General features: G+C 41.6%; 1 protein-coding gene across 2 annotated transcripts in view; it reads right to left on the reverse strand.

Moving 5' to 3' along the window:
- Positions 1 to 26,480, reverse strand: part of roraa (RAR-related orphan receptor A, paralog a) — a 167,252-nt gene that overhangs the window by 14,784 nt on the left and 125,988 nt on the right. The gene's annotated exons all lie outside the window — the stretch shown is intronic.

A 26,480-nucleotide genomic window follows, 5' to 3' on the forward strand; every position in this document is an offset into this window, starting at 1 on the left:
TGATTTCCTGTATGCAGCTTTGCAGCCTGGCATGGTTATTGTGGACAATGGGCATGGCATAGAGGAGAGACAGTTGAGCCAAATGTTGTAGCTTGCTCTTTGTCTGTCTAAGCAGTTCAAGGACACTGATTCACCACACTAGCAGACCCTTTGAGGGGATGATGTGTCACGAAGAGCACGTGTACTATAGGGCTACTATGTAGGGTAATTTAAAAAATTAGTATTGACTACAAATGACCTGCAAGATTAGGCTATAGTTTTAAACAAATGTATTTTCTTCACATTTTTTTAAATAAACACTATAACATAATGGCAACATAGACACAATGAAATAAAGATGGCAATCTTCAGGTCTGTGCAAAGGTGGAAAATCACAAGTCAAAATCTCCTTGCTGTTCCCATTCGACCCTTGGACTACTGACATAACACTGAAGGATTATGATTATCCCTTACATTAGAGACCCATACCAAGGCTGCCTTCATAATGCTGAGAGCTTAACCCATTCCTCGATTGGACCATTAAATAATTTCCCGACAGCCCTATGATTCACAGTAGAGGTATGATGTAAAGGAGGAAAACTACATATGTTTCTCTGTGCGAGGCTCTGTCACTGTGTATGTGTGTGTGTGTCGCATGCACTGTGTTGACAGCTGTCAGTGACAGAGTGAAGGAAGTCCGTCAGCTCATGTCAGAGATTACGTAAGGAACCTGGAAAAGGAGCGGCATTACGAGCAGATTAACAATTTGTCTCTTATAATCAGACAGACTGTGTTAGTGCAGCCTCCTCTTTACAATATTTTTGCAACAAAAACGTACAAAAGCTTGCCGGGATCATATGTCTGCTCTATACATACATACATACAGCAATTTATTTTGCTACATGGCTTTCCCATTAGCACTGAAAATCAGCTGTTGGTTGATAAACAGAGTCCTCTCTAAACAGATACCAATGACAGTCAGATCTAGCTGCGGAGCGACGCTATAGTCGAACAACAACTATCAGAATTCTGCCTCTTTTCATCTGCCAGGGCTCAGCTGTCGTGTGAAGTCGCTCAACACAATACGTTTTTAAAATTCCCATTTATGCAGCAGAAGAAAGGTTATTTGAATGTCAGCAGCAAAGGACAGTCGTGGCACGAAACACAGGCTGAATAGCATGAATGTGTCTGTGAGGCTGTTGGCATATCTCCGTAGCACTGGTCGACTTGCATTTGCAGGTTTGCAGCACAAGGAGCACACGGCGTTGTGCAGAAATTCACCTGCAGACCCAAAACTCTATATCATCATTTTTTACAGCTTCCATTCAACCCATAAACAAGCTGAAGTCATCAGAAAAATATTCTGACCAGGGGGATTAAACCACAGAGAGACATAATTGACACATTTTGATGTCTACACTGTAATTCCCCCCCAATCATTTAGCTGCCTAAGCTGTGATCCCCTTCACTAGAGACTGTGTATTTGAAGAGATATTTCTGTTTCAAAAAATGGGCTCTTTAAGCCTTTCCTATTATTTCTTCATAGCTGTGCAGTGACTTTGCTAAGCTCAGGTCTGGACCATTGCCCTGGGCTGCTTTTAGGATGAACTCATGCGTGCAACTCTGTATTTGTTTGTGTGTGAGGTCTATTAATATTTCAACACAGCCCAACTCAAGCTGCCCGTTCAACACAGTAGTGCTTCTCTCTTCATGTCTTTCCCTGTATTTACTTGACTGTTTTATTGAAGTGCATTCTGACACCCTCTATGAGGAGAGAGAGGAAGATGTACCTCCACACCGCAGCACAAGACATCTCTCTTTCTCCACCAGTGTAACAGTAATTTGGGCACTAATTTATGTGTTGTTGTGGCATAGATTGACGAGCTTCCTGGCTGGGAGTCTGCGTGCCTGCACTCTTGGGGAAACAACAAAAGCCCTGGTTTACCGAGCAGACGAGCACCGTGAAGGGTAGCATGTGTGCGGCGCTCCTCTCCCCTTCCCTGTCTGCCTCACCTGAGCTCAAATCTTTACGCACTCCTTACTTCCCTCTATCCATCTTCCCCCACATATCCCCTCCTCATCAGTAACTGCGATGACAAGCGCAGTTGTGCCCAGGTGCTGGGGACCGCAGGGCAAACCTCTTGCTTATGTGTGAGATGTGCATGTGTGCCAGGAGGGAGAGAGGCTCATACTGTTGACTCTGATGGCAAAATACAATCTGCAGACAGCTCTCACTTGTGCTTTCTACCAGCCTCTAGTTAGTCACAGAAATCCAGAAATGCAGTAAATATATATATATATATATATATATATATATATATATATATATACATATATATATAATCTGTGCTGCAAATATTAACATACTTTGTCTACGTATGTCATTTGGTTTGACGTTAATATAAAATCAAACATGACACATGTCTGTTTTCTATTAAATAGAATGGAGACATGAACGTTTCACATTTGAGTTGCTTCTGGATTCTTTGCTTTACTCACGCACAGCGCAGGAAGCCACTGGGCTGCAGCACAACTCAAAATCACTGAGGCCGAAATCACAGAGGACCACCTGGTTGACTGGTGCAGGAGTTTGAATTCTAAGATTTAGCGGAGGTCATTGCGATGTGTCTGAAACTTACATCGGACCACTTAAACTAAGCAGGCAATCGTTAAAGCCTTAGTTAAGCTAAGCACCTCTCAGCCTCCCATCTCCCTGCAGGGACGGCAGCCTGGTGGGCACCTTTAGAAAAACAAGGATATATAAATAATGAATCCTTCAAAACCTCCACTGCAATTACACGCAGAAACCTTTACACAACAACAAAAAAAACCCTTGTTCTATTTCACCAGGGAATTTGCCACACTGTATAACTTCCTTCCTCCTATAATTGCTGTATTAGTATGCATTTCTGTAAGACAACCAGAATTCAGCTGTGGGTTTTTGAATAGGATCTTTCTACTGTTTCACACACACAAAAAAAAACTTACATCCATACAACTTCCTGCTGCTGCATTGTCTTTTTGCCAAAGGGGTGACAGAGCATATGAGCATTTTATGTGCATATTTCAGACCAAGTGCATATTCAGGTGCCACAGCTATGGTGGATGCTGGGGAGGGTGTTAGTGGGAAAAAGAGGGGGGAAGACTGGAGGTCCCAGCCCATGCTGCTTCTAAGGGTCAGTGGGTCAGAGGCATGCAGCCAGAACACACATGGAGAGCAGACTGAATAGTTCAGCTGACAGTAATTGTCCCTCTGTGGTCTCTTTAGGAAAACATGTTTCCAGACAATGTAGCCTGGCTGCATGGGGCCAGGTAGTAATCATGATCTTCATTTGCTCTATCGAAGAGGGAAGCTCTGCATTAGCCTTCAGTTCGAGTGCAAGTCACTATTTCCACTTGCACTGACATCAGCTGAAGCCAAGTCTGAACTAGCACACAGGGTTTATAAATCAAATTATGAGTTTTATTCCCAAGTATTAAAAAAAAAAAAAACAAAAAAAAAAACGTAACCTGGCATGGCAGACTGAAATTGTGTAATATCTGCAGCAAATCAGGAAACAAAGATCCACAGAGTAAAAGAAAAGAATGCTTGTGAAAAAAATCCATCTATCCATCCATTCATTGTCCACCTCATTATCCTCCACATTTGGGTCCCAGGTCACTGGAGCCAATCCCAGTGGACACAGGGCAAAAGGCGGGGTACACCCTGGACAGGTCGCCAGTCCATCGCAAAGCCAACACACAGAGATGAATAACCATTCACGCTCACATTCACACCTACAGGCAATTTAGAGTGTTCAATTAACCTCTGAATGTTTTTGGACTGTGGGAGGAAAGCCAGAGAAAACCCACACACACACGGGGAGAATATGCAAACTCCATGCAGAGAGGCCCTTGTTCCAAACGGGTCATCGACCATGAGTCTTTTTCCTGCAAGGCAACAGCGCTAACCACCATGTGGCCCCGAGTGAACAAAATACTCTTAATAATAATTCTAAATTTATAATACTTAAGTCTAAGTTTATCTTTTATTTTCTTACTTCTATATTTTTGGATATGTCTGCACTGGGAAACCTGCACTTTTAATTCCTTTCTGCAATGTGTCATTGTCACAATGACAATAAAGATTCTGATTCTAAAGTATATAAAACTATGACTAACATTCCGTTTTCTCTTTATCATCATTGGGTATTAAAGGTAGATTGATGAGAGGAAAAATGAATTCAAATCATCCAGGCACAAGGCTGCAACAAGCAAATGAGAAAAAAAAACATGTAAGACTGACTGAGTCACACACAAACCAAGTCTAATGAAAATATAGAAATATTTTCTACAAGCCTCAGCAACGAAGCCTCCATTGTGACACGTGACTTTCTTACTCAATATATTTTTTACAGCTAGGCTGATGAGCAGTTTTTACCACACCTCTGCCATTCTGCTTGAAGGTCTTTGGTATTCATCAGCTGTAAAAGAGCAGGCAAGGACAGGGAAGATGAATGACATCAATGGCCAGCCGATACTTCCAGGGACATGTGATTGAGACAAATGAGCCTTGTTACATTAGCTGGGATACTGAATCCTGCTGCTCAAAGATCCAGAGCTTGATAGAGCTGAAACTAGAGGCACCCAACCTTTCCACAGATCACTGGAGTCATAGGGCCCCAAAAAGAAGAGCTTTCTCAAAAGAACCTGCTTCACTAGTCCCACTCTTTCTTTCTGTTTTTTTTTACTGCATATTTTACTTTTATACTGTATGGGTCCTTTTTGTATGTGCATGAACACTCATACTGCCATGGCCTTCAAAAATGTTCTGGCCCTCGCTACAGATGCCGAGAGCAAATTAAAATGAGACAGAGTCATTATCTAATCCATATAAAGTGCCTTTGGCTATTAGTGCTGTAATAAGTGACTGCAAACACTTCCATCATGATTTTTTTTTTTTTGCCCTGCCGTTTCTCCCTCTGGAAATAAGCACATTTTAATTTTACAATTTAGATCATTGAATCGAACTCAAGTCGGACAAGTGCGTTGAACTTGTGGGAATGCAGATTTTCAAACAGCCAGGGAAACACAAAGGTCATGATAAGTTGACACAAAGAATGAACAGGATTTGCAGATGTCTCAGTGCACTTGGTATATTGCTTTATCAGTTGCATGGAAAAAAATGCATCCCCTATCCCCTTTCCTTAACCTTAATCATCACAAGTAAATGCATGCCCCTTAACCTAATCCTACTCTAAGACCGACCTATCCTATTTCTACCCGTAACCCTTTTTGATTATTCTTGAGTAATTTCAGTAATCCCTGCAGAGCAACTCCACCGTTGTCATTCTACTTCCTTTAGTTGTAGCAGACCGTATGAAATGCATTCCTAGATGACAGAAGTGCACGAGGAGCGTCTACTGCCATGCCGAGTTCACAGACAGCTGACAGTGTGTGAGGCACATTCCCTTTGCGCTGCTGTTTTCATAGTCCTACAAACACTGGCCTGCTTTTGTTTGACATGGCAGGATTAAGCAGCCATGCACAAAGCATGTATCCCTCCTTGGGTGCTTTTCTTACAGGGGAAGGCCTGAGATCTGGCTGCTACCTTTTGGTGAACCAGCTTCCCTGCTGACAGTGAATGTGCCGTGGTGTTCTAATCCCAAGCAAATAAACAAGTGCCAAGATTAATGATTGCATAAACACATCCCAAAAGCCCTGGAATAACAATCAGCTCCTCAAACTGTTCTGCTGCTGCGCAAATGCTCTCTCGGAGTCAGGTGACAGTCTTTTCTTTCTGCTGCCTCCCAACAGCCAGGAATGGTCTGTCAATGCTTTGTAGCTTCATTAACAACAGGCATCTGTCAATATTTTCCACACGACAGGGGATATTTGCAGGGCTGCACTGGCCACTACAAATAATCTCATGCCTTTAGCACCAAACATAACACACCTGCCATGGGCTATAATGATGAAAGCATGGGTGGAAGAGAGTGGATATGTTGATGCAGTCCTGATTACAGTAGTTTGCAAACTCACTATTCTAGAACAACAGCATATTTGACACATGAAAAGGACAGTAAAACAGACATCTAAGGGGACATTAGAAGTGTGTACAGCAATAAATCACAACCACAACAGGCCAAAAAAGGCCATTAAAATGACATTAGGAGCACGGACCATCCTCTCATCCCTGTTACTCCTGGTCTATGCCTATAAGACAAGCTGGGCTGTGATGAGTATCAGAGAAAGAGAGATGGAGAGCTCAGTGCAGTGTAGTCCATTGGTCCAGGGCAGGGGAGCGTGGGACGTTCAGATGAAGTGGGGAGCCCCTCACCAGGAGGTTGCTCCTCAACATGAAGACAGACATAGAACAGCGCCTAATGAGGGGTGAAGTGGAGCACCCTGTGGGACCCCCTCAGGCACATTCATTAGGAGATGAAAACGTGTTTCCTATAGCAGAGAAATTGCCTGCCGTGGCTCGGACGTGTTTAATTCAGGGCCATGTGAAAACACAAGGCCACTCTGGCCAGGTCTGCTACGGTCAAGGGAATCAAGAACACACAGGGCTGGCGGGCTTTGATGCCACCTTTTAATATTAAATATTAACGTTCAGATTATTAAAGGTCAAGTGGACTGACACTTCTAATTGTGGGTTGTCGACAGGCTATTATAGAGAAAATGTGAGGCTTATCACAGCGTTTTCATTCCCTTTAATGCATTGCATTTTGTTGCATCTTTTTGACTCCAGGCAAAAATAATAGATTTATTTAGCGAGTAGTGGTTTGTGGAAGGGAACCAAGGATTATGGTAATATAGCACTGCTGAGTGCTGCTAGCTAAATACTGTAAAGGAGAAACCCGCTGCTGTGAGAAACACATCGCCGGAAGAATATCTGAGAGGTTAAATTTATAAGATTGCACAAATCTGCATTCACAAATACATCTTAAAAATCTCATATTGCAAAAGGGAATGTTGTTTGTAAAGACAACGGAGAAGACAGTGCCTCTTTCCTTTCAGCGTACGAAGAGTATTACAGAGAATCAATCCATGGTGATTCAAATATACATACACTTATCACAGCCGCTTATCCTTGTTCCTGATGAATCCTCACATTTATTAGGGCTGTCTTCTTGCCTTGTTAGATATGTATAACCAATCTCCTGTAATTAGCAACTGCTAACCTTTGGGGTGCTAATCCCCCATGAATTGTGGATTTGTACATCAAAGCCCACTCTCTCCAATATAACTGGTGCTTGAAATTACACTCAGTTTGAAACCTGCAATTATTTGTATAGCATGGATGCAAACAGTCTCCTCTTTTATGTCTCTGAGAATCCCGTGGGTTTGCAGTAAAGGATCCTTAATCCACTCCAGTGGAACCCAAATATAGTTAACAAGAGCTCCCTGAAATTTAGATACACAGCCGAGTGCCTGGCATGCACGAAAAGGGGAGAAAGCTTCTCTCTTGCACACTGCTTTATACCATTTGTTTTATTTTTGCAATGTTAAGATTAGATTTCTTTGGCGGCGCCGATGCCTCATCTAAGAAGCTGGCTATCGTGTGCGTTTGATAATTAATGAAATATCATTGGTCTTTTCCCTTTGTTTAATATAATCAAATGTCCAGGGCTTTGTCAACAGGACTAATGCTCTGGTGTTTAGAGTCAGCTGCAATTTATTCCCTCCTCCATTCAAGGCCAGACTAAATCCATTGTGCAAGAAGGGAGAGATTATAGAGAGGGAAAGCAACTGAGAAAGCTTCCCACACACACACACACACACACATAAACTTGATGCTTTTGCAGAGAGGATGCCTGAAGCATTTATTTTCTTTAATGAGAGACATGAGTCTCACATGTGTCAGTGATGCACAGCATGGGAACAATAGGGTGGGCTTTAATCCCATCAATCTACCACATTTATCCCTGTATCACATCAATACCTGTCAGTTAAACTGGATGAGATAAATCATTCCAAGCAGACTGAGTCAGGGCCACTCTGAGCCCAGTAAATATGCAGACTTAAAAAAAAAAAAAAGAATCAGGGGTGAACGCAGTTGCAGACATGTGTCTTAAGCAAGGAAATACATTAGATTACCTTGCGAGACACAATGAAACAAAGATCGTCCTTCCTGCACTTACTGTAGTAAGTGATTAAATCGCTATGAATTAACAATGATGCTGTTAGGTATTTAGAGGGAACGCTACACCTTGGGTGTCACATAAGCCTCCCATGGAAATCTCTTTACTTACCTTATTGTAACAGAATCCCACAGTTACATCTCTTTTACCATCTTACATGGGAACTGACACCACCGCTTCTGACACCTGACATAAAATGCATGCACAAGTGGGCAAGGTGCTATTGGATGACATGGAAATGTTGACTGTGACAAGTGGGATGGATTCATCCAGCTCAACTGTGTGGATTTGTTTGTGCATTGTCTAGATATGTGAACCTGCCCTAACATGTGAGCTAAGAAAATGCTGGCGAATCTTCAAAAGTCCTAACCACCTATATGCAATAACATCAGATTTATCATTAGATTAAAAGAAAAAAAAACATATAAAACACACCAAGGGTTGGCTTTGAGCAATAGCAATAACCCTACAGGAAGCCAAATGATGAGTTATGTACTTTGGCTTGAGAGTGCATGGGGCAGTAATGTACAGTATATGTGTATGGTAGCTAAGTTTCTCGGTACAGCATAGGAGCCACTCAGAGAGAATACATTTGGTGTAAAATTGCTTCATCTGTTTACAATTCCATTTGGAGTTTATGAGAGAGACAGGCAAACACAGCCTGATATATTGCCCCAGTGTCACGGCATGGCAGGAGCATCCACACAAAGATTCATCTCTCACTTAGAAGCCAAATGATACGTCTAATTTGCTGCAAGCACAGTTATTTTTAACCGCTCCAGCTGTCAGATAATGGAGCTTGACTGTCAGTGCCGGTGTATGTGAGCGTGTTAAAAGGTTGCAACTCTTTTCAATTTACTATTCCCTTTGAGTGAATTACAAAATGCACTTTCTCATTAGATACCCTGATTGACATTGCTTTTTCTTTTATCAAAACCAAAGGGGGTTTAAAAAGAGTTGTCTGAATTAAGATGTAGACTTCCAACGGCAAAATATAATTTGGTTTTCATACGCGTTGTCAATACTGCCGGAGCCACGGCAACATGTCAGAAATCGAATAGAAGTGAAGGCTGTTTTCGTGGGTTTTAATTGGACAATGAAAAGTCTTTTTATGACTCTCCTGCATGATCAAGTCCTTTTGTACAGCAGGCTAGAGGAAAATGAAGTGCATATGTGCCAACTTTTTAAAATGTGGTGTTTAATTCTGTCTGCTTTTATTTCATTTGGACATTTTACTCTGACAAAAAGAAAGTCTTGACTCGATTAAACAATGGCCCATTTTGCACATTTACAGGAGAACTACAGGGCCAGGCACATTAGGCCATCAGAAACCGCCTTTATCAATCAGCTGGCAGTGGACTGCACACTGGTATCACTGGTTTGTCTGAATTTAAATGGACATAAATTGGTTTCCCAGCCTCCCTTTCTTGTACTTAGGTGTAAAGTAGCACATGCAGTACACGCTGCTCTGGTTCGACTGCACTAACACGATGAACGGGAAAACATTATGACCTCCAGGCATGGAAAGATTCAAGAACATAACAAAGAACTGGATGCGCACAATGGCACAAAGATATTGACAGAATACAGGCTTTACATAAATCCAACACACCCTCTATATGAAGAGTTTTGAGGCACTGCGTGGAAAATTTACTTTAAGACAAATCAGTCATGCACTCTTGAACATATTCATTTTTTTCATCTCATATTAAATGACGGGAGGACAAACCCCGGCAATGCTTCACACGGCAATATTCTTCTGCTACTGTAAATAGTGCTGAATGACTACATTTCCACTGTCCCAATAACCAGCTGACCTCTAACGTTTGCTAACTGCAGCTTAACGGTGTGTTACGTAAGAGAACGGAGAAGGGCATGCTGGGACTGAGCTGTTTTCCCGTTGACCAGGCCAGCAGAGGCAGCTGCCTGCCTGCTTCCCTGCCTGCATCAGTACTCTTACACAAAAAAAGCAGAGCTCGCTCTCAATAAGCAAAGACACTTCTTGACCAGGTCTGACTTCAGCCAGAAGGTAAATCAAGATAGCAAACGGTGTTCATGGCAGTGGTGATGTCAGCACAACGCTTACATGAGCAGACCAGAGCTCGAGTGACCTGTTACGGAACAGTTCCTGACCTCAGTGTTAAACTGTAATCTGTGGTTGTTATTGCCTTTTAAATCTCTGTGCAAGGTGTTGTTAACACAACTTAACCCTGCGATACAGTATGAGGGGAAAATAAATTCGGCCATTCAGCAAAAAAAAGAAAAAAAGACTGAATGTTAAAGAAAAAAATGGAAGCCTGTAATACGGCAAAAAGAGTAAGATATAAAATTGATGGTATGAGATTCTGTCTGTAAGTAAAAAAAAAAAAAATCACAGTTTCAAGGTACTGTGAACACAGCTCTGAAATGTCACTGCTGACTGACTTGTCGCAGTGTTACTCAAAACAAGCTGAATGATTCCTGCACTCTGTTTTTGACGTCATTAAAACAGACCGTACCGTAGAAATTGTATTGTTTCTGCTATCTTGACCTGATATACCTTGAAACAGCTTATCGGCCCAAGTCTCTATGTACCGTATGTAGAAAAAAAAAACCCACACGTGCTGTGCCTGGAACAAATCAATCAGTTCATGTGCTCACAAGTAAAAGGGCATCATGCTTTTCTTTCAAAAGATGCATGCTTATCAAAACAGAATTTTTGCAAATCAGCTGATGCAGTACAATGCTGCTCGTGCTCAAAAAAAATCTGCTGAAATAGCTTTCGTGCATTCTGACCAAGTGCCCACACTTCTACTGTAGCAAGTGAGCTGCCACTGTGCTTTAATATTATGCTTCCACACTGGCAGGGTGTCTCACAGCTCATTTCAAGAGCAGCGCTCTTTCAGGGTTACATAAGTAGAAGCTAATTGTTCTGGGTCAGTATTTGGGATCTAATCCTCAGAGGCAATATGATACACCACAACAACTTTCTACATGTTGCCCCAGCGTGGCAGGAAACACAATGCTCTTTATGAATAGCAACGAGCCGAGAACAGTGACGACCAGTGGGAAGAATGATTTCTCCCCCTCTGCTGTGTTTGACTCCCTGGATCTCACTAGATGCTCAGTTGGCACAAACGTTACCCTGTGGAGTTTTCTAGAGGCCCTGTTGATATTCTGGTCGATGCGAGTTAAGTTGATGTCACAGAAGATGTCACAGCAGGGGACACGGGAACACAGCTACCAATCAAGTGCTGCAATTCTCCGAGTGTGTTTGTCAACATCGCTGCCTGGTGTAATTGGCATAATAGTCAGGTTAAACACAGAACAAACTGGGTGTCCTCTCGGCGAGCACAGGCCGTGTCATTAAAGGGACATGTTTCTGGAGGCGCTCCCGGGGACGCGTAACACGCGAGCATGTTGGAGCGACAGCTCGGCTGATAAAATGGCTGCCTCTTATCTCTACTATGCATATGAAAGGCTTATGCCTTCTCCATGACAGCTTCTACGCCTCATCACCATGGGATTTGCCCAGATACGCCAGAACAATAGCTGGGAGTAAGACAATGTATAGCCTCGTCGTAACACAGTCAACTCATGTAAGTATGTGTCTGTGTGTGTCCATGTACATACATACATAGCCGGAGTTAAAAAATTAACATACCAAACTGATTTATTACTGCTGTTTTTTGGCATTATCTTGATCATCTGGAGTGAAAACAATAATGATATAGATGAGGTGGAGTAGAGTGTGCTAAATAAAAAATCATCGTTTGTATAATAACTTTGGGGTAGCATCGTTATTAATCTGACAGCGCTCATAGGTGCTTTGTTTGTTTTCTCTGATTAGGCCTTTACCACCAAAATAAACAACTTGGCTCCCCTTTGAGTTACAGCGGTGTAATTTGCTGGAACAGCATAGGCATTTATCTATAAATTTATTTTCAATTTGGCATAGGCATTAATCTATAAAATTTATTTTCAATTTGAGGTAAGCTGCAGTCATGAAAGCTAAATCACTACCAGGGAGAAGATTATTCTAATTACTAACCAGCTGTCGCACATGCTGCATGAATACAGGATGTGTCAGAACATGGAGCAAACAGTAATCAGTTTCACAGAATCATTTGAGCACACATTTACATCTTGCAATGAACATTAAACATGAATTTGTATGATAATGTTGGAGAACTAAAAGGAGCATGTGCTATAACGCGGCGTGACAGAATTTAGAAACACAGATTTTATGGTCAATTTGCGCTGCAGTGACAGTGTTCGTGTGCAGCTGGATCAGGGTTGATGGTATTTTAGATTCCAATCAGCATTTTCTTAAAGGTGATGAGTTGACCACCTGACAACGTAGTCACTTGGAGTAATATGGTAGCCCGTTTATGATTAAAACGAAAACGCACGAGCATAGATATGCATTGATTCTGCCACGGAGTAAACTTGCAAGGCAGAGCAGAATTTCTTCTTTTTTTTTTCTCATATGAAAGTCTGTTTTTTCCGGGCTATATCTGAATTACACCATAATGCTAGCATGGCTTGGTCCCTGGGGTTTTCTTTGCCATTTGCTCTGCAAGCGCTGCAATCCCCCTGACAGGCCTGTTTATGACTGCTCTGCTATCAGAGAGCTGAGCAGAGCCAGGGACGAGCCTTCATTAGAGATTAAAGTGACCATCACAAAGTCCAAAATCATCACTGCTTCCCACAGCAAAGCAAGGGGAGACACTGAATTGGCTTACTGCATGCATGCATGCATCAACAACTTATCCTCATATCAGACCAATCCTTTGCTCGGCACACAAGTTCCTTTAAAATTTCCATGCACATTCATGAATGACATTTAAAGACATATTTTTAAATTGGCTAAAATAAGCACTGGCAAAAAAAAATGTCATGTTCACATCTTTGTTGACATAAAGAGAGATGCATTTTGGCAAATGACATGCATGAAATTATCTTCTAAAAACAGTAATATTTTGACGAGGGTGAACCGCATTATATCAACACCAGAGACAGTATTTTGCTTTTACAAGCTATCATATGTCATTTATTCTGAGATTTTTTTGCCTGTAGTGGTAAACCTTGTCCATCTCCCCATGCAACGCCACTGGACGTTATTACTGATCGGAAAGAATAGCATGAGACAGAATACACAGAATTCGTCTCCATCCCAAACCCTGCAAAATCAGAGAGCGAGAGAGATGCTACTCTGTTACAATAGTGATAGTTTCTCTAAGGGTAAAGTTCACTGGTAAGTTTAGATTCAGAAAATCAGAAAGAGTTCTACCGACACTGTAGGTAACAGAGAGAGAGATGTAACACATAACAATACTGCCTAGAAATAATGGAAGACAGATGTTAAACAAGGCAACAAAGCCTTCACACACATTACACACTCATTCCTCCTTCCAACAAAATTCACGCTGTAACTTCAGAACAAAGAGCTATTCTCAGAAGAGCATGAAAGACCGGCACCTGTCAATCACTGCCACTGTGACTCCATATTCCCCATGTCAAAGGCTGCGGGATGGGGAGAAAAAAAAAGTGCAATATTCTGATAATATTTCATGCAAACTAATGCAAGTCAGAACACTTTGCTGCTGGCCAGGAGGAGGGGAAATGAGAACAGGTAATTATCGGATTGCCTCAAGGCAAGAAATGATAGAGATTGCAGAGAACGGGGATATTTAGCCCTGCTAATGAAGGCCCATGTTTTGGAAGCACCAGGAAGAGAGAGCAGAGGGAAGCTAGGCTCAGGCTCAGCAGGAGGTAGAGCCAGATAAGACCATCTTACATAATGGCCACATCCAGGCCTGGCTCACGGTCTGGACTGAGGCTCCCTTTACCCCTGCTTCTCTACCATTAACTCAGAATAGCCAGCCAGGGAACATACAATATCAAGGGTATTCCATTTCCCCTGATTATTATAAACATTTAGTATATTATTGCACAACAAATAGTTTATACTATGGACTGGGCCTAAAGCAAATACTTCAAAGAAATAATGGCAGGTGACTACATACTTTAACATTATGTTAAGTATATTGATACACTTACATACTCTGAAGATACCAAAGACTTGAGTTATTTGACTGACTCCTGCACACCCAGTCCATTTAACCCAATTGAAAGGTTTATGTTTGCTCATCTCGACAAGCATGCTTAAAGTGCTGAAAAATAAAAAGAGACTGCTTATTTTGTACATGCAGCACTTCCCCCGGACGGATATGAAAGTTTAATCATGGCATTAGGATTCACAGACATTCCCTTGCCAGACCTGCTTGCAGATATCAGAATTGCTAATTTGCTGGTTTGCCCAGGAAGGTCTGGCTGGTGGCTGAGGAGGGGATGAATAGAAACAGGAGTCTGATTTGTCCAGATAACCTTGAACCCCAAGGCTCAGCTTCCCGTGGCTGTACAGAGCTCAATCAGTCCCTCTTTATCATGTCTATCTGAACCGTTGTCCTGCGTAGCGGCCAGAACCGCACAGCAGACACTCTAACCTGAACCTACTTTGAGAGTGTGCCATCAGCCAAAAATCATTTCCTGCTCACTTTCCCTGCATGTTTTGACACAGTCAATGGCTTCCCCTGAAATGTCATGAATGGACAAATGCGGTAAAATAATCACCTTCAAAGAGAATCTAAACTCTGCGGTATATAACCTTGATCAGATGTCAAAATCAAGCCATAACAAAGCAAACATCACCAATCGTGTTTCCATTTCTAAACAGAAATTAATACATTTCTGTAGTGCTCGTGATCAAAGTCTACCGGAGGCAAAGACATGATAAAGAAGAAAGGTCCTGACAGGATTATGAGTCAGCAGAGATGTAAAATTCAAATAGGCCAGGCTAAGCAGTTTGGAGCTGATGGTGATTTGAGTAGACTCAGTGGTCAGCCCGACAGCAACGTACAAGAGCCCAGGGCTGAAAGAGGGTGGAGTTACTTTAAGGGCAGGGATGCTTTATCAGCAGCCCACAAGTGAGGAATGAAGAAGTAACAACTGTAAGCGTCATTGAATCACATGCTGTATTCCTGCCGTGAATCCTGAAAATGCCTTCACAGAAGCTAACATTCCCATCGCTCTTTTTCTAAGTAAACCGAATGCACGTTCACGACGATCTACACCTGAGCAAAGAGTGGGTGGAATATACATTTGTACTGTGCTATTAACCAAATTAGGGTGAAGGTCTATCATTGGCAGGGGAAGATGGAGCAGCAGGAGCAGATCTCACACTGTTTTCTGTCACAGCCTCAGTGTGTGCACACACTCTGCTTGCATACTGCCATCTTTCACTCAGCTAGGTACTTGCCTCCTTGCCCACTGCGCCCACCAGGCCCGGGCACTGGATGTCACTTCCAAACATCCATTTACTCCCAGCAGGCCTCCAGTGAATCTGAGAGTGGTGCTATCACTTTGTCCAGTTTAGAGTGTAGTGAATTCAGGTAATTACGTTCCATTTGGTCAACTACACACAAATGCACACAATGCTTTGTCATGAGCTTTGATAATTTCTCTGGAAATATATCTAGATTGATATCTAGATGGTTTGGAAGGTGATAATTGCATTCCCTCTACCTGTGGAGGGTAATGTGAGAATTCGAAAGGGAAGGTGGTGACTCCATTGGTCGCATTGGTCGATTAATAATGCGGTCAGATATTTTCCAAAGGAGTTAATTAATGGTCTCAATTGCAAGTTTTCAACACAGGGGACCAGTGGTTCGCATTGTTGCCTCACAGTGAGAAGGTCCTGGTCCTTTCTCCGGATCCGCAAAGTTTGTTTTGCAATCAGAATAATACATCCAGATGTTTATGCAGTCTATGGAAGAGACCAGAAGCCTGCAAAAGTGTGTAAACCGTACCACAGACATGCACTGGACTGAAGCCTTTGTGTACATGTGTTCATACAGTGAAGCTGTTCAGAGCAGCACACATTGTGACCTGGAGACCAGAGATATGTTCTCTCAACAAAGAATCCCACCTACAACATCGTAGCCTGCAGGCAGGTTTAATGCTAACCTACAAATGCTGCCTTTGTCTTTGAAGTGGAGCGATGGTTGCAGCAGAACAGATGGAAATGTTGGATGCTTTCAGGAATTATTAATGACACGCTATGATCCCAAATGACCTTCAGCAAATAGTCTCCCAGCACTGGAGTACACAGACAGCCAGACACATCCATATTGTATTCAGTCAACACACTTGGGTCAGCTGAGAAACACCAAGCCATCATTACTGTACTTATAGCTCTCACCGTGTCGGGAAGGTTTGCTTCCTCTTATTTCCCCTCAAAGGCACTGTAGAAGTGTCCAATCACATGAAAGACAATTGTCTGTTTCAGGAACAGATTTGAGATTTATGCGGCAAACTCTAATTCCACAAAGCCCAAACTGATTTGTCTCACAGTCAGAAACACACACTCGAATTAAATCTGCAGGAAAGCCTTTCCTGTAGTTTTAAAAATAAACCCTGCTTCGTTGGAGGCTTACATGTTTGCTCAAGGAATGCACCATTGAGACATCAAATCTATCTCACAAACATACCGTACATCAGTAATAGCCATTATAAAGCCATATGTGTGCGTGCCTATGGATAACATTCAGGAGACAATACATCACGGTAAATCTGCGGAATGCCTCAGAGAAACTGAGCTGCAGAAAATCAGCCACCTCTGCTTTTCTGTTTCGTGCGGGAGAAATGATGTGAGAAACAAATGCAAAGTTGTCTATGTTAATGCAAAGTATATGGAGAAGTGTAAATGGTTTCCACATACTGGGCTCGTTTAAACTTGCAGACCAACAGAAACACATATCTTTATATATATATATATATATATATATATATATATACATAAAATAACCAACCAAATAAATAAATAATATAGGCTAGGTATATATAGGTCAGTTTTCATATATAGGTTCGCAAGATACTGTTTCTGGTTTTAAAGTTTTATTCTTCTTTAAAAATCTCTGCATATTCAACTTATGAAAAACAAGGCAGCATTATGTTTTGCAGTTTTCCACTGTGTTATTTGTATGTGTGTGCACATTTTCCTCATACTGTATAAGGGCTGAACAATTTTGAATAAATACCAACAATTGTGATTATTTTGACTGAAACAGTCGCAATATGAGAGGGAATGGCACTTTTTACATAGTTTTACTCAATATCATTTGAATAACATATTAAAAATGATCTTAATTTAATCTAAAATGAAAATTTTTGGCTGTAAGATATATTGCACCTCCTGCGATTTGAAAATAGCAGCAGGCCGTATTGCGATGTTGATAGCATTTCGATTAATTGTTCAGCTCTACTTAATATGAAAACATATTAACCACTGAAGTGATTTACATCAGCTGGCCTCGACAGACGATGTTTTTAATTTTTAAATGAAAATGTTTTGTTTTGTGAACAAGTCTTTATGCACTATACAATATCTCCCACAGGTTTAAGTGATCCTATCTTTTTTTATGGCCTTAAAAATCATAAGAGAGTAATAAACACATGGACTCGGAGAGAAAAAAACAATGATCTTAATTTTATTCCCTGTCATTTGTTTTTGGTTCTGGGTGGATTAACCCAACACTAACCTGGAAACTCTCTGTTTGCAACCATCCTACAAACACTGCTCTACACCTGTTTGGTTTTAATTGGGGTTATTCAGTCCCTGTATTTAAGTAAATTACTGGCTATTAGGATGATTCAGGCAACAGTCCTCTGCAATGTTTGTATAGAATATGCGAGGTCGGCAGGCTGCAGTTTCTACAGAGAAAAATACGGTGGTGGTGCTCTCATAAGACACTGAATGTCTTCAAAGAGATACATCTAAGGGAGAATTGATCAGTCACTTTTTTTTCTCACACCAACTACAAGTAGAAAGGAATAAATTATTTGCACGGTGTCTATCTCCTTATATACCACGGCGTCTGGTTAATTACCTTAGGACTCACTAATGAGAATGTGTGAATTAATACAATGTTAATCTACTATGTATACAATGTTTACTCAAGTTTGAGGGCTGAGGCCCAAGAAAAAAACAAAATCCCTTATGTATAAATTATATTAATCCCTCATCAAGAGAGAGAGAGAAAAAAAATCCATGCTGAGATCAAAGCAGAAAGGCCGAGTGTAATCATGTGTCAAAAGATCAAAACATAACTTCCTTAACCCACTCAAACGGGCAAGGTATGTCAAACATAAAGGATTTGTACTCTGATCATCTTCAGGATCAGGAACCTATCCCCCATCCCGCCTTGTTTCCTTCTCCTTTATCCACAGTGACAGCTTATGTGCCCCGCAACAATGAGGTTGATACACGATGAGGAGAAATTGGAGTTTGCCTGTTGTTTACGAAACAAAGAAACGTTGCTGAATATCATCGGTTTTGATTAGACAACTGAACGCAATTTATTCCCTAAGAATGTGAATATGAGATCATAATTCACATTTTTTTTGTAAAATGAAATAATTTACTCACACACACACACACATATACAGACACGCACACATGTGGACAGAGTTAAAGTCTGGGAAGAAGCTTCCCGCCCATCACTTCTCAGACAGCACCGTGAGACGTGGGACATGTTTGTCGTCTTTCATCAAGGCAGTGTGGAACCTTAAAGCATTTCATTTACACAAGGAAGCAGAGCGCAGACAAAAGCCATTTGTTTACTGGGACTGATGGTGTCACATCTGTAACTGTACAAGCTTTACTGTTGACTACAGAGACACACACGACTACATTCGCTTTAAGTTTTGCCATCAAAAGCAAATACATGAGAGAAAATTAGAGTTTTCTACTTCACTATATTGGACTGTGGATCTGTCAATAAGTCTGCGTATAACCAAAGAGTGCTGTTGGTAATATTTTTGTCTCGTCACCGGGTAACCAAATGTTAAAGCATTTAAGGAATAAGCAGTAAAACTCTGGGTGACGTGTTTGACAGTGGGATGTTATTAGCAATGGGCCGTACAGTAACTAAGAGTGCTCTGTTGGGGCAGATTCCTACACGGTTGCCCCAGGTCACACATTTAAGGCATTAAAACAGCCACGAGCACAGTAGGAAAAAGACGATCTTCCTCTGTCCCGCAACTATTGATAAACACAAAACTTAGAGACGACAGCTGCTGATTTGTAACTAAGCGACAGATCCCTGCAAGCTAATAAAACAGTTGTGTGAGTCTTTTTGCTGGAAAACTCTACTTGTTTCCCTGTGACAGAAATCCATTGGATCTCATATAAACACCTAAAGTTTATGTGGGGATACATTTTTTTGAGCAGCTATTTCTTTCAATTTATGTGATGCCGTTGTCCTATATATTGGACCGTAGCAATAAAAATGAGCAAAGAAATAGCACATCTACACAAGGATACTTTCTTCGCCCAAATTAGGAGATCATAAGCACATTGCGAGACGTTGAGCGAGGGTCTTTGCTGACACCGCTGTTGTTGGTGCTGGACTATCGGCTGAGCTGAGCAGCCACGTTGACAAGGACCTGTGCTCAGCACTAGGGAAGCTCTCATCCAGAAACAAGAAGCCCAGGGGAACAAAGACAACAATATACTAAAAGAAGGGGGGGATGCACATACTTGAAAACAGCAAAACAACCCAAAAAGCCTCCAAAGGAGTCAGTGGTGGGTGATTGCCAGCTGCACTCCAGATTATCAGGCTCTTTGAGAGTCTTTCAGCAATTGCTGAGAGCTGTAGCATCATCTCCAGCTCCTTAATCAGTTCGGCTGAGGAGGGATGGATCCTGACATGCAAAAAGGCTCAGCACGATGAGGAATAAACTCATAATCAGCAATCATATATTCCACATTGCTGGAGGGGGCAGGGAGCTCATCCCAGATAGGTCAAGGATCTCTCCACAGTCAGTTAGCCCCTTTCCTCCAGCTGGGAAACATCCACACAACCCAGTGTCTTGGACACCTATTGTTAAATTGCTGACTTGTTTCATTAGGAGAGCGAGATTGACACACATGAGGACACTTTTTCTCTCCCTTGTATATCACCTGCGCAAATGCAGTTTGATTTTGAAAAAAAAAAGAAAGAAGACTTTTGAGTTCATAAATGAGGTTGGATTTCATTACCATGTCCCTGAACAAGCCCTGTGCTGCGTCTTTAAACAAAGTTCACTGCCTTGCACATTTCCCCTCCTTTCATCTTTGTAATTAGCTCTGAAGCAGCATTTCCTTTATTTCAAATGTGCATAAAAATCAATCTTAAGCAGAGGGTTCTGGCAAGGCTGTTTTTCTTTGTTATTTATGATGATAACATTGCTTTCATGCATCTTTGTTGGGGAGAGGATAGTGGAAATGCATCCAACCTTGAGAATTAGTTTTCTCTCTGGCCTGCACAGGTTCCTCTGGGAAATTCAAACATGTTTTGTTTCAATCTGATTTACGGTGGTGAAATGTATCATTGGCGCTGATGGTGAATAGGGCTGTCTGAAATTAAGATATCGGTTCAGACTTGAGAGAAAGTTCAAACTTGTATCTTAAACAACCCATTCGAGTTCAAAATATACAGCCTAGAAGTGCATTAGATGTAGAAATTACCAAGTTGTCCAGCAGAGCTGTGAGCACACTTGGTCATCATTCATGTCCTTTTTACTCATCCGAGGAAGACGATATGGATCTGTGATATGTTGCTTTGCCGTGACAATGGCGTGTGGGAGAATTTCTGTTTGTACAAAGTAACAAACAATCTGCGGCCTCAGCTAACAGTGAACAGAGTCAGCAGATGCACAACACACAAGCATCTGTCATCATGTTTGTGCGTATGTGTGTGTGTACCTGTGTGCACAGGGGTTGTTCATCCAAATATTCTGGATCGTATGGTGTGTCACATAACATTCACTCAAGCAACATATTGGTGGAAAAGTGACAACCCTAACAGTAAAGTTTGGAAAATGTAATATTTTAAAACCTCCGGAAAGCCAATATCATTCATCTATTTTAAAGAGCAACTCCTAGTGCTCAGGGGAATCTTGTTTATCAGTGTAGACAATAGATCAGTTGACTTTCAGTGGTGCCATCCCTACACATAGAACCCCTAATGGCCTCTGCTGGGACATGTAATCAAACGCCTCGCATACTTCTCTCCCTTTTTTGTAATCAAGAGGCAGAGTGCATGTTGTGACGATCTTTGTTATAAAGCTGGTTGTTCCCTCATCTCATCAAAATTCCACGCATCTCTCATTTTTCATCCTTTGTTCCCCGGCTGGCGTCTCGAGATGCTGTCGTCACTCTCCGTGGAGCAGAGGGGAGTGCAACTTAGCATGTTGTGACCTCTGACCCCTTCTTCATTCCCCGACTCTACAGCATGCTTTTGCTATAATTCTGGTAATGCATCACCACGTACATGTTGTTTGTCTTTCCCCAAATTCCACAGACGCCCCTGAGTGACACATAAGACATTCACGGACAAAGCTACAGTATAAGGCGTATTTTATGGGGCTGGGATGACATGCTTTTTCATCCTAGCCTAAAAACAAAGTCACAACATATCACACTTTGCATAACCGGTGAGAAAACCACATACGCCACAGCTTTTATCAGCAGTGGCCAATGCGAGCTCCCTTTTCCGACAGCCTGGGTCACATTAGCACCAGATAAGCACTCCTCTCTTGTCTCACCTCTGCTGGACTGACACAGGAGAAGGATGAAGGTGATAAAACTACACAAACAATACTCCTCTTCTTGCTACTGCCACTCGGCTTGCCGAGCAGAGCGATCTGATTACAACCAAGAAGAGAGCAGCTTGGTGTTTCATGGAAAAGCAGGTCAACTGAAGAGCGCTGTCAGAGCTCGGGAATCACCGGCCTGACGGAGGAGGGAAAACTATCCGACATGGCGGGAGAGAAGGAGGTTTGTCTCCCACGGCACAGTGCTTGGCGTTATTTACTTTGCCATTACGGAAAGAGAGGAAAAGAGAAATGATGGAAATGAGAGGACTGAGCACACGACTTTAGGGAGAGATGCATTTATGTTGTCTGGTGTTCTTCCTCACCTTCTACCTCTTTTGGTCTCTCCCCGTCTCCCTCTGGCTCACAGCTGCCCCACTGCCAACACCTAACTCTTTATGTGTTTTTCTGTCCTCAGTGTTTGAGTCAGACAAAACGCAAAATCAATAATGCTTTTTCTCTCCCATTTCCTCTTTGATGCAACTTCAAAAAGCCAATGGACAGTCCTCCAGAGGCTCACAGTGAAAAAAAAGCCAATGGTATGAGACATGCTCAGAATGAAAGTACAGGGGCGCAGGAGGAAAAGCAAAAAAAAAAACACTTCACCCATCACTCTCTTGTTAACTTCTGGGCCCCGGGTGGCACAGCATATAAGGGCAGTCTTTCCTAAAGAAGATCAATGTTAGCCAAAGGGCATGCATGTCAGTAGTTTCAATAACCAAAGATAACAAATGTCCTCTACTGTCTTTACATTATTCTTCAGACAGAGAGGTGACAGGAACAAAACGAGGGGGAGGGGGGGAATTAAAGTGAAAATATGTAACTTTATGGACTGTGGTACATGATTATCCAAGGAGTGCCGACAGAGGAATTATTCTATCAGTAGCTAAATGCTGCATGACAGGGAGATACTTCAAAGGATCTATTTCAGCGAAATCTGAAAAAAGCAGGTGAAATATACAGCAGGGAATTACCCTTAAGTTAGAGGTGTTTGACTATAAGTCCAGCCAGGTGCTTTACCTGACTGGAGAGCCAAACTGAGAAGTCTGACTGAACTTGGTGTGAATGTTTCAGAATGAGCAGAACATGGTCTCAGGTACTAGCTTACACACATATATATGTTTGGTTATCGTGAGCTTTCTGATGTTAGTTGTATCCCGTGGTTTAATTGGGCATGGGAGAACAGACCCCATTTAACCTTGTGTGTGATTGGCCTAATCTGTCAAAACCACAAGGTGACAGACAGGACGAGATGACTGACAGAGCTGTCTGGCACCCTGGCAATGGCTTGGACGGAGCTGTAGATTAATGTGTGGGGAGAAACAAAACCACGTTCATATGTGACTGTAAAACGACTTCCAGGTATTCATATGTTTTGAAAGTAGGATAATAATTAAACACTTTTTAAATGTAATAGGCAGATTGAAAATTCTATTTTGATGGTATATTCATTTTTATTCAGACGGTGCTAAATTCAAAAAAGTAGTTCTCCGTCTCCTCCTCTCCTCTCCTCTCCTCTCCTCTTCTGTGGAGCCAAATCAAAAATCCATGCTATCAATGGGCAGTCAATATCTCATTAACCAGTCCCTACACACACTCGAGAAGCCAGGATGTTCGTCTCAGTGTGCACAACACAGACTGGCACACCTCACACACTTTAATAACCTGTGGGGACGCCATTCCACTTCCTCAACCAGCAGAGAGACGAGAGAAAGAGAGAGGGCTGATGCATGCGTCCGCGCACGCACACACACACACACACACACACACACGGACACATACACACAAATACACACCATTCATCTGAGGAAGTCTTGTTTGTTTTGTCTTCCCTCTGCTCAGATATCATCTTTTCATTTTCACAGTCACATGTAAATTCTCCCTTACAGTAGGTGAAATTAAATTAAAAAAAAAATGTTCCTTTCATAAAGCAACTTTAATGAGATATGTGCAATTTAAAGGTTGTACAACATTTGATTTGAATCTATTTAAAAATGTTACAGGGATTAAATGTTTTTTTTTTTGTTTTTCCATAATTGAATAAAACATCACATCACGTGAGAACAGCTCTTCTTAAATTGTAATTGTTTATTTTAATTTAATTTTTTTCTTTAAATCCTTGTGGGTGACTTGTGCTATATTTGCTTTCACCTTAATCTGTGGTGATTTTTTTTCCTGTGGCTCTCTATGTCCTAAGTCCCTAACTGGATAATAGCCAATCTTGTTAACCTCTGCTTTAATGTGTGAGAGCCTGCAGCACTGTGTCGTGAGCGCTTCAATCAACAACTGATAGAAAGAGACAAAGAGCACGAAATCTACAGCAAATATTTACGCCCTCAGTTGTTAACATTGCCTCAAAGCAGCTATCAGAAGATATTTGGCTTTACCTTCTCTACGGTCCGGCAACATTTTCACAGTCTAGTACACTTGTGTTAATTCACATATTTATGTGGAGCCTGCATACACTCTAGTGGCTTACTGGGCCTTGCCTTCGACTATTTTTATAGAACACTGCTGCTGCTGCCTGTACCTCGCCACAATAATGCCCTTTTTGGGGGTTAATTATATGTACTGTGAGGTCCACTTTATACTTTTGCTGTCTATCCACACATCAAAGAACTTTCTTTAATTATGTAATTGGAATTTTCATCTTAATTGTGCTGAGTAGGCTGGCTAATTTGCATGGGGTAATGAGAGGGATGTTTCCATTACAGGTAATTAGGTACTTGAGAGGCAGTGGTATGGTAGAGAGGCTGAACAGAGAGGGGAGAGGTGGTGGTGTACAATATGAAAAACACTGTAAAAAACACACACACACAAAAAAAGCCACATGCAGTATAATCATGTAAAATATTAACATAATAAGGAAGTGCGTGCCAAGGCAGCGAGTCATTGTGCTGTTCATCCCTTTCACCGACCTTTTCCAAGAAGAAATTACTGCTTCTGTTTAAATTAGTTTCCAATTATACAGCCGGTTCACATTTTAATTTAATTTCTCAGACTCTCAGAGTAGCCCATGATGACACCAGCAGCTCCTATCAAACTGAGACTAATAAAAATGAAAAAGGACAGATGAAAACGGGCTACGTAAACGAAGTTAAATAAAGCATTTAATCCTGATCAAATGAATTTGGAATGTATTAATTCAACAAGGTCATATTTCGGGGGAAAAAATATTCTACTCTTGCGTCAACAGAGAGGAAGAAAAAAGATGTTTTGTATACACCTCTTTAAAAAAGTCAAAGAAAATATTAGATTTAATTTTACAACAAAGAACAATAGGTCAAAGGCCATTTTTCATACGTGCTTCACTGATATACAGTAACTAAGACACAGAACAGCACGTTTATTATATAATGTTCCACACAGAGCTGTGAGCTGTAAGATCACCCACTGTGACACAAAATATGACAAATAAACAAAGAAAGAAACAAAAAGCGACGGTCATATTTACCAGTCGTACACAGCTTATGGACTATAAACTAACATACACATTTTAAATGTAAATATAAAATGCTGAAAGGGCTACAATCAATATTATTATTTTATTTTTTTTAATCTAAATTTGGTTTTCACACTTCCTATTCCACTCTATCTTTATAAACATGCTCTGCTCTTTATTATATTATGAAAATCACAACGGTGAATTCATTTTTTTTTGGGGGGGACAGGTGGAAAGAGAGAAGCAGCAACTATCAACTGATATAATCATCACTAACATTTTCTGTTTCACACACAGTGACACGACTTCCTTTGGCCCACTGTGGTGAATGTATTTGACTGTATCATGGGCACATGTGAGCACATATGTTTGGATGTGATTGCTCACGTCGCTCATGTCTACATGGGAGAATGAGAGTGAAGTCATGTGCATGAAAAACACCATTGTGTGCGTGCGTGTGAACGCACACACACACACGTGCAACCAAGCATGACAAAAGTGTACATTGCTCCGTCTGCCTGCACTTTGAGTATCTGTCTGCGTGCGAGTGTGTGCGCGCATGTTTCCCTGTATGATGGAGGGGGTGGAAGAGCTGGGATTAAGCATTCTAGATCAACATCACAGCCACTGAGAGGACCCAGTCCTGCTCTCATGTCCACATTATGTAAACCCCACTACCCTAAAAAAACAGGTCAGTGGAACGCAATACACTCTCTTACACACACACACACGCATATACAAACACACATGCACGACTGCCTTGTCGCCCGTCTGCGACCCATGTTCAACACTACCACGCACATCTTTCCCGCGGAACAGACACGTCCTTTGAACTGGAACAACAGGATTAGGGATGGGACAGAAAGGAATAGCGACAGGACCTTCACCCCTCAACCCCCCCCCCCCCCCACACACACACTCGCATGCTACCTCTTATCAAGGAAAAAAAAAACAGAAGAAAAGAAAAAAGAAAAGAAACTTTTGCACTGACGCTTGGGAGCTGTTATTGTAAGAGAGGTACAGAGATTACACTTTGTCGGCTGTGGTTTCCTCAGCACCCCACACAACAGGAGGAGGAAGAAAACACAACAATATTTTAAAAAGGAGAGATCAAACTTAAATAACCTCAATACATTTGAATGATTTTCTAGTTTAGGTTCAATTCAGAAATGTGAAATACTCTGCAAGCATTACAACAAACACACACATGATAAAAGCTTAATTCACACTATAGTTCTCTCTGCCTCCTTCCCCAG

This window comes from Solea solea, chromosome 12 (genome assembly GCF_958295425.1).
Source record: "Solea solea chromosome 12, fSolSol10.1, whole genome shotgun sequence".
Classification (NCBI taxonomy): Eukaryota; Metazoa; Chordata; class Actinopteri; order Pleuronectiformes; family Soleidae; genus Solea; species Solea solea.